Below are 8,706 nucleotides of genomic sequence, written 5' to 3'. Positions count from 1 at the left end.
TAACGTAACTGAGGCTTGAATCAAGATTTTAATCTTCTTCTAATTTTATTCTGTTCTTTTCTTTTTTTATTTTTAGATTTTTTGCAGACTTTTTCAGCTTGAACAATAAACTTGGCTTAGTCAGTTTTTTGCCTATAGCCAACTTTAGTGTTTTGATCTCTGCACTAGTATCAAATCATTTCATACATGTAAATCACTTTAAAGGTAGTTATTGGAGACCTCTAGGTATCTTTCCCTGCTTTAGGCTTCCTCTCCTATTGTACACTGAAAGTATGAACAAATCGGCATGAGGAAGTACTGAAAGGAGGTTATAAACTGTAGAAAAAGGCCAGTCCTGCAATCTACTATAGAAAGCAGTAGAGAAAGTCCAGGGGGAGCTTTGATGAAACTGTGTCCATGCGTACTACACCTTGAACAGCTGATAAGAACATAGCCAGAACAAGGGCTTACTGTTAACCACTTGGATGCACTTACCTTGCAAACTGCAGTATCATGTAGAAGCACAGAAATTGGGGTAATTTAATCCTGCTTCACATCACCTAAAAGAGATAAATATGAGCCCTATTAGAGACGTATAACCCGAGATCCAAGGGTGTTCACAGAAGTAGGACAGAGCTGTAGTTAAGACGCTAGGCTGTGATTCAGGAGATGCAAGGTGGTGGGAGTCACTGAAGCTCCTGGTATCTCAGCTCCTCATCTCTAATATGTGAACAGGAAACACTGTTTTGCCTGCGGCTGTTTAGACTGTAAGCTCCTTGGCCTGGGGCTATTTCGTAGCATATACATGTACTGTTCCTAGCCTTCCTTGTGCTTAAGGAGCTAAATGCATAATTTTCTAAGCAACTTTGCCCATGCTGCCTTGCAGAAGCGAGTGTCGCCATTTGTGTACCTCCTTCTTTCATTGGCTAAGACCATGCTGTAGTATTGGAAACAGAAGTAATATATTTGCCTCTCATCTTTCCTTTCCCTCCCCCTGCCCCCCCAAGCAGCCTGTCTCTTTATGCCCCCTTCCCGAGGAGTTCGTCCCAGGCTGGGAGGAATTGTGCTAACACAATACAGACAGTTATAAACAAATTTAAACACAGTAGAAGAATTCTACTTACCCAAAGCCTTGTTCCCATTATTTCTCTGAGCAGAAAAGCAACAGGTTACTGCCAGCCACAGCTGTGGAATAAACCATACTTGGCCTTGTTTCTGATTTTGACTTTTCTATTTTATATAAATATATATATATATATATTTTAGGCAATAATATTCATTCTTTTCCATACTGAGCAAATACTTTATAACATACAAATAAGCAAAGATGTAAAAAGCCATCTCTCTTGAACAAATAGTTTTCATACTAAGTCTCATCCCAGAAAAAGGGACTCATAATTAAATACATTAGCCATTATGCATATAAACAAGAGCTTGTATAGTAGAAATGCAGCTGCAACCTCAGGTACAGCAGCATGCTGAACTATAATTAATGGTACTGAAAGCAAGTAAGGAGCAGATTGCTACAAAAGGCCTGTGGCTGGTGGAATAAAATCCCAAATAGATGCACAGCTCTGAATCTGCCATTTTTAACAACTGCTGTAGAATGAGGTATGGTTACAACAGGGAACAGGGCATTAGGGCTCCTGAAGTCCCTCCTTACTTGGTTGTATATTAAATTTCTTTATGCATCCTCACAAACAAATTGTAATTTGCTAATATTTGTAAAATACTTGCAGATGCTTGGGCGAGAGGTGTTTTCAAGGGGAATAATATTACTTGCTTCGGTGACTGCAAGGCTCATACATGCGTTCATCTCAGAAGCCAGTTGTTTCATCCCCTACCCATCACTAAAGGAATTTAGGAGTCCTCTCCAGTCAACTTTACAGATCAGAAAAGGCTGTTTCTGTGCTCAACCTGGCTGACTAGAATACATAAAGATTTCACTCACCGCCGTGGGGAGGGGAAGCAGCACTTGCACAAAGCAGAGCACATACAAATCATTAAACAGGTTTGAGGGAAACCACTAATCTGATTTTTATGTTTCTTTTTTTAATAGTCTTCGCGAGACAATTTTATTTGCATAAAATACATTTCCTTCTACTGGCCCATGAATATGAGAAACAGGTTTTTTTGGTTTTGCTTTTTTTTTTTTTTTTTTTTGCTTCAGCAAAGGGAAATGTATTCACAGACAGACACCTCTAGCTGTGGCACAGCAGCTCTTTCCCAGGGGATGCTCCCCACCTCTCCCAGGAGGCTGCATCTGCCCAGCTGCCCCCAGGGCTCCCAGAGGAGCAAACTCCTGCCCTCCCTGCCCGTACGCACAGCATCTGAACTGGCCACGTACTTTCCAGGACAAAACTCAAAAAAGGAGCCTGCAGCAAGGCCTGCTGGTATTTCAGGCACATAGTTAAATAGAAAACTTACAGCACAACTCTTTCCATCGCTCAATCTGACTGAACTACAAAATTACAAATGCGCAGTCTATCCTAGAAATCACGGGGATGAGGCCATCGCACCCGCAGGCAGGGGTCTGCCTTGGCCCCCGCGGACGCGCTGGCTGCACCGCAGCCTGGCACGCTCTCGCCTGCCGGCTTTCAAGCGGCTCCGGCCATGTTTCTGCCACTGCGAGGAGCTATCTTAAGCTTCTTGCTACCCTTCCAAATGGCACACAGGGAAAGATTAGAGGGTGGCATCCTGTAGCGTGGTAATTATCAGCACATCTTCCAGACAGGCTTGACGAAGAGGCTGAATCTCAGGAAGCGGCAAACACCTGCACGTTTCTGTTCAGCCCTCGAGAGAGGATCACTGCAATAACCTGCCTCTTCTCCCACATTCTTCTCATTACAAAAGGGTGAGGAAGAACATGTGAGCCCATTTCACATACTGAAAAATTTCCAAAGGCTGGGTTTTATGGTTCTTTTCTTTTCGCTTTTACACATCAGATCCTGATTGTTTTGCAAGTAGGTCAGAGTAGGCAACAGATTTTCCTTTATCACAGGAAAACTGACCTAAATGTTGTTGGTCCCCTCCTCAATTTGAACTAAAAGTCATAAAAACCGACAGGTGGTTTTGTTACTTTTTTTAAAACCTGACAAAATCTTCAACATGTGCTGGCAGAATCTATGTTGCCCTTTTCCTCTGCACAAAATACACAGCTAAATAAAAATGCAGGGTTGCTTGATAAAAAAAGGAAAGCCTTTTATATTTGTTTTCTTTTTTAAGTACTGAAAAGAATACATTTGCTATTCTTTTAGGAATAATAATGGGTTTCATGCTCTGTGACAAGCTGCACGCTAATACCTGCTGGCTCCTGGTTCCTGCTGCTGAGGGTAAGTTCAATGACTCCACTTAGCTGTAGAAGGATTTTTGACTCCATCAGCCCACAGACCTACAGAATAATAAGAAAACCCACAGTGAGACTCTCAGCTCCTTCACCCTTTTCTCCACTGTTGGCTGAAGGAGGTGGGCATAACTTGATGGGCCCAACAGTCCACAGAAGAATGAAAATACATTTACAGCTCCTGCTATTGGCAAAAGAAGTATGTGATGCTCTGGAGGTTCCTGATAGAACCAGTAAAGAAGCATGAATCTGCATTTGAACTGCCAAGAAACAGCCTGTGCCACAAGCTTTGGCACTAAAGAGTAAGAAGGAAGCTTGAAAGTCAAGTTAATGTCTTTAGCATTTATGACATCCCTTGTCACTGCACTTCTTTGATATTTCAATGCCTCTGCTGCAGGCCAGACTTCCCCCTCTCCATACAGATAACCTCTTTGACCTCTGTGGAGTTGCTCTCAACTTCGAGAACTTCCATCTGATTCTGTGTGAACTTGAGTCTCTAATGAATCAGGAACCTTTTATCAAGCAGATGTGAGACAGGCCAGTATGAGTGGAGGAGATGTTAAGAAAGCACATGATAATTTATCTTCCTAGTATTAGGTGTTCCTAATCCAAAAATCCTTCAGGAATTCAGCTTTTTCTAAACCTCTACGAAATAGAAATGACACTTTTAAACAAGATCATTGTGTTTGCATTTGAGGGACTTGGTGTTTTCCAGTAACAATGTAAATCACAAAGTGGGCTGGCTTCCCATAAACCTACATGCACACTTCCCCCCTCCAGTGCAAAAAAATACTTCAGCAGTGATTATTCTATTTCTACTGCATCTTTCATCCAGAAAGACACCAGATTCTTGCAAAAGTAACATTTGTAAGGTACCACCCTACTGCTGCTCAGTGAAATGCATCAAATGCTGGTGTGGAACACAGCAGTGCTTAATTGTGCAAAGAAACATTAGACCATAATTTAACATACGAGCAAAGAGAAATTGCAAGTGAAGAGGAGATTCAGATACGCAAAATGTAATGTTCCAAACTGAAGTATGATAAGGAGCTTAGGGATTCACCATCCTATTTTGGAAAAAGATTCTCTACTCTCTTTAACAGTCAGTAGACATGCTCTTGCTTTTACATTTTTAAAGAAAGCACGAGTGAACAAGCCTCCCAGCACTGTGCTACAACATCGAATCTGTGTGAAGTTTCTGAAACACCACCTAGACTCCTGACCAGAACAAAAGCAAAGACTGCTCTTGGCTGATCCCCTCTTGGTTTCTTACAGAGCTACATGAACTCTTACGATGAAGACAAAATCGGAAAGGTTCAGTTATTTATTGTGGTCAAATCTCCATGCTTTGACATAAGGAGAAGCCCAAAACCCACTGCCATTTCCTGAATCACCTGCAAACTTCCCTGTGGAAACAAGGTTTTTCTTGGTGTTTGTTCAAAGGAGTAATAAGGCCTACCAACATACTTAGCCTGAGAAAACGGTAAGATCATAAAGCAGAGAGGTATTGGCTGCAGTAACTTCCTATCCCTTATGAAGCTTCCCATGGCTCAAGTGGGTAATTATCTCCATGTTGTGCTGACAGGTTCCCATCTGTTTAGGGCTGAGCATTGCATCTTAAAAAGAACCAGAAAGGAAGAGCACCAGTTACACTCTGACAGGTTTGCTCAGCTCTTCAGAAAACCAGAGGAATTTGATTTGAGATGCTAATGAATTCTTAGTAATCCACTTCTTTTTTTGTGTTGGTATCTATTTCTCTGTGAAACTGGAAGATGGAGAGAAACTGAAGACAGGAAAAATATAAGGAATATTTCTAAGGAAGGAGCACAGACTGGAAAACCTAGATGCCAGATCCTCAACTGGTATTTAGGAACTGCAGAGGAATAACTCTAACGTGAGGTAAACCTGGAACATCTGATGAAGGAGGAACAACATACACAGGGCACAAACCAGTATCGCCTTTGCATTTATTTTATCCACCCTCTTCCTTGCCTTATCTCTTTCTATCTTACATTTCCTCCATCAAAATACTCAGTACCATAGCTGGAGGCAGGAAGCAAGAGTTAGGACTCTGGATTTTGCCTCCAGCTTTGTTGTGTATCTTCCAAGCAACCCTGAAGAAGTCACTTAGCTCTCTCTGCTTCAGTTTTGAATAAGGCTTATCTGCTTCACAGGGCATGTTATAAAGCTCTGTGATTTAATGTATACACAATGTTTTAAGATCCTTCGTTGAAATGCACCATAGAAGGACAGGGTATTATTAATTGGTCTCAACGGTGATCACTTTCTGAAATGAGGTGAGAGAGGCAAGGAAGAGATGACAAGTCCTGACATTAAATCTGCTTCTGCTTGCCTTCCTCACTCGCCCTGAACTAAGACGCTTAAGATACAAAGAGGAACAAGGACATCTGCAAACTCCATGTATTGGTGAAGATCCCTGCCATAATTTCCTGAACTCCTAAGTTTCAGTAGGATGCAACTTTGTTTTGATACTGCAGTGAGGACACAGGTGCAGCACCACAGAACTGCAATGAGGATCAGTACAGTCAGGGTTAATCTCAATACATGCCTGTACTGAAGGATCAAGTGATCACTCGATCTTTTCTCTGTTACCTATTTTGTGTTAAATTTTCAATTATCTTCTTTTTAATTCCTCCAGCTGTATCTCATCCATATTGCCGTGTTCTGCTGTAACAAAACAACAGGCAAATTGTACTTTGGATTATCAAAATTCTGATCACCTTCTCAGCGGATCATACCATTTCAGAGGTCTGGGCCAGGACCTTGGTCACATGTGTTCTTGCCCTCTCTTAGACCCGTACCATTTGTCAGCCCTCTAACACACTGCCAGCAGCCCTTAAATAGAAATGCAAACCAAAGAGAACATGGTGATTTTATCCCGAGAATTCATTAAGGAGGATGATACAAAACTGTGCCTTAATTCTCTCCATATCCTAGCACAATGCATAGCAGAACTAGTGCTGGATGAGTCAACAATCTCCCACTAATTGTACACTTTTATCATTTTGTAACAAGCCTTAAACTGCTCTCTGCAAGTATAAACGAAAGGCTACATCTAAGCTGCTTAATAACGTCTCAGAGTTTCATTGAAACCTCGGGAGGGAATAAACATTTGGCAAATGTGGAAAAAATCTGATTTAAACAGAGCAAGTACTGAAGAAATTTTACTGCCTAAGACTGCATATAAAGTGACATGAAATTTAGCATGCATTATGTCTTTCTTATGTGGTTTATTATTATTAATTCCATTTTGTAACATTTATAGTGCACTAGATGCTGTTCTTATTAGTGGTGGTCCTAGTGGTGCAAATTTTCCACTATTCTCTTTTGACTCCCACCACATTTGCTGTTCTTCTAGTGCCCCAGCTCACACTCAAGAAACCACAAAAGAATCTCAGCTTTCTGGCTGTCTATTACTCAATAGCTTTCTAGTTATTTAGGAGGCTTCTAGCTCTAGAGGTTGTAGGGAATATTTGAAAAAGGCAAACAGAGCACCATAAAGAAGCAATATATATGGCAAGTTTGGGGAGGCTGAACACATTGGCATGGCAGTATTGAGACACACCTTCTGCCCCAAAAGAGTTCGTAGTCTAAAAAGTAATAAGGCTTGCTTGAGAAGGGTGAAGGGAAGCAAAAGACAATCATTCCCTTGCAAAAATAGATGTTTGCCTTACGTAATCTGCCCAGGCATCGCCGACTGCAGAGCCATTTCATGAGGGTTGCAATGGATCTCCAGTGGCTTCTCCAGGTCCCTGCCCTGAAGCACAGAAGCCTTCCTTGCTTTCTGTTAAGGAATCCCTAACTGACCAACAAGTCTTACTTCCTATTTGCATTTATTCCTATAGTTTAATATATTTGCTGCCATTATTCCAGCGTTCTACCATGTTTTTCCCCTAAATTATGCATGCATACTGACTTAACATTTCTGAAAACTGTGCTGTTTTAGGAGCTCTGAAGATTTAGCTCTTGCCTACACTGCCATTGCAGAGGAATTTAATGACATGCTTAAACATGGTTTCAGTGCATTTACAACTACCTCATAGCTTCCCGTGAGTTTTAGATGCCTAACGTGCTTGGGGTCTTTTGAAAATCTCTGGAGCAACTCTCTGCCTTCTAAATTCTAGGTATTCGAAAAGATGACTCCATCAACATCCTGCTCTTCTTATTTAAATTTTGCCACTGTTGCTATCATTGGCAGTATGGCTATACAGTAGCAGAGCAGTAGAGAGACAACTGATATTTTTACCAGAGAGTTATGTAACTTTGCTCACACATACAGTGTAGGCAGGACAAGATAAATTAGGTACACAACACAAGACCACTCATGCATAGATTAAACATTTAGCACTCTCATAGAATCAGCACCATAGTTAATAACAACTCAATTGTATTTTTACCTCATTAGCTTTCATCCTGTCATCTCGAAACAATTTACAAACATTGACTAGGATTACAGTACCTCGAAGGGAGAAGACACCCTGTGACTCATTCAGCCAATTTAAAACAAACACAAGCAAATACTTTTTCCACACAACATATAATTAAATTGCAGAACTCAGTGTCACTGCTGTTATCATTAATTACGCCAGTCATAAAGTAGTTAGACATGTTTATGCAGGTTAGGTCCACCAGCGCATGTTAAACGTGAGAGTCTGGACGTAGTCTCTGCCTCAGGAAGCCCTTAAAGCCCTGACTGCCGGGCCCCAGGAAGCTACGCCAGGACAAGGATTCTCCGTACATGCCCCATTTTACTACTCTCTTTCGCTAAGCAGTGGTTTGTGGTCACTGCTGGAAACACTGATAGTGGCATAAATTAATATTTGGTCTGGGCAAGTATATCAGTTTAAAATGTTTGTTCTGCCATTGCTGAACCAGAGCTCTGTGTGATGGAAGACAGCTGTGCAAAACACCAAAACATTAGAGAGGAAGCAGACAATGACACTTTACTGTTGGTGATTAAAATGCTGAAAGGGTTTACAGAGGCAGAATGCAACTGCATCGAGTGATGTTTAGTCAGGCACTGCCGGCGATCTCACGGTTGGGAAAAGAAGCAGGGACAGCGTAAGTGTTTCGGCAGTTACCGAGGTGGTGCTGCCCTGCATAAGAACATCCCATTGCTGAGTAAGACCGCTGAATTTGACAAGTGGAAAAGGTTCATCTGTAGAAATCATTGGTTGCTCCCAATCTTTACCTTCCTCAGGATCCCTTCTACCATTAAGCACCAGTGTTTCCCAAAAGAAAGCCTGCACTGTATCACAAGAGCCCAATACATTTTTAATATTATCTGAATCTCCATTAAGAACATTTGAAGATCATAGCATGTATCTCAAAGTCCTTAACACAGAGACTTTTAGGAAGAATTA

At 41.4% G+C, this 8,706-nt stretch overlaps 1 long non-coding RNA gene across 1 annotated transcript; it reads right to left on the bottom strand.

Annotated features, from left to right (window-relative positions):
• Positions 1-473: 473 nt before the first annotated feature.
• On the bottom strand, positions 474-3,367 carry LOC135330613 (uncharacterized). Its single transcript, XR_010392591.1, has 3 exons — positions 3,283-3,367; positions 1,104-1,164; positions 474-539 (listed from the first exon to the last, which is right to left on the bottom strand). It is a non-coding gene; the product is annotated as an uncharacterized LOC135330613 (long non-coding RNA).
• Positions 3,368-8,706: the final 5,339 nt, after the last annotated feature.

This window comes from Dromaius novaehollandiae, chromosome 22 (genome assembly GCF_036370855.1).
Source record: "Dromaius novaehollandiae isolate bDroNov1 chromosome 22, bDroNov1.hap1, whole genome shotgun sequence".
NCBI lineage: Eukaryota > Metazoa > Chordata > Aves > Casuariiformes > Dromaiidae > Dromaius > Dromaius novaehollandiae.
Note: the sequence above shows the minus strand (reverse complement) of the source record. Positions and strands in the feature narration are given on the sequence as shown.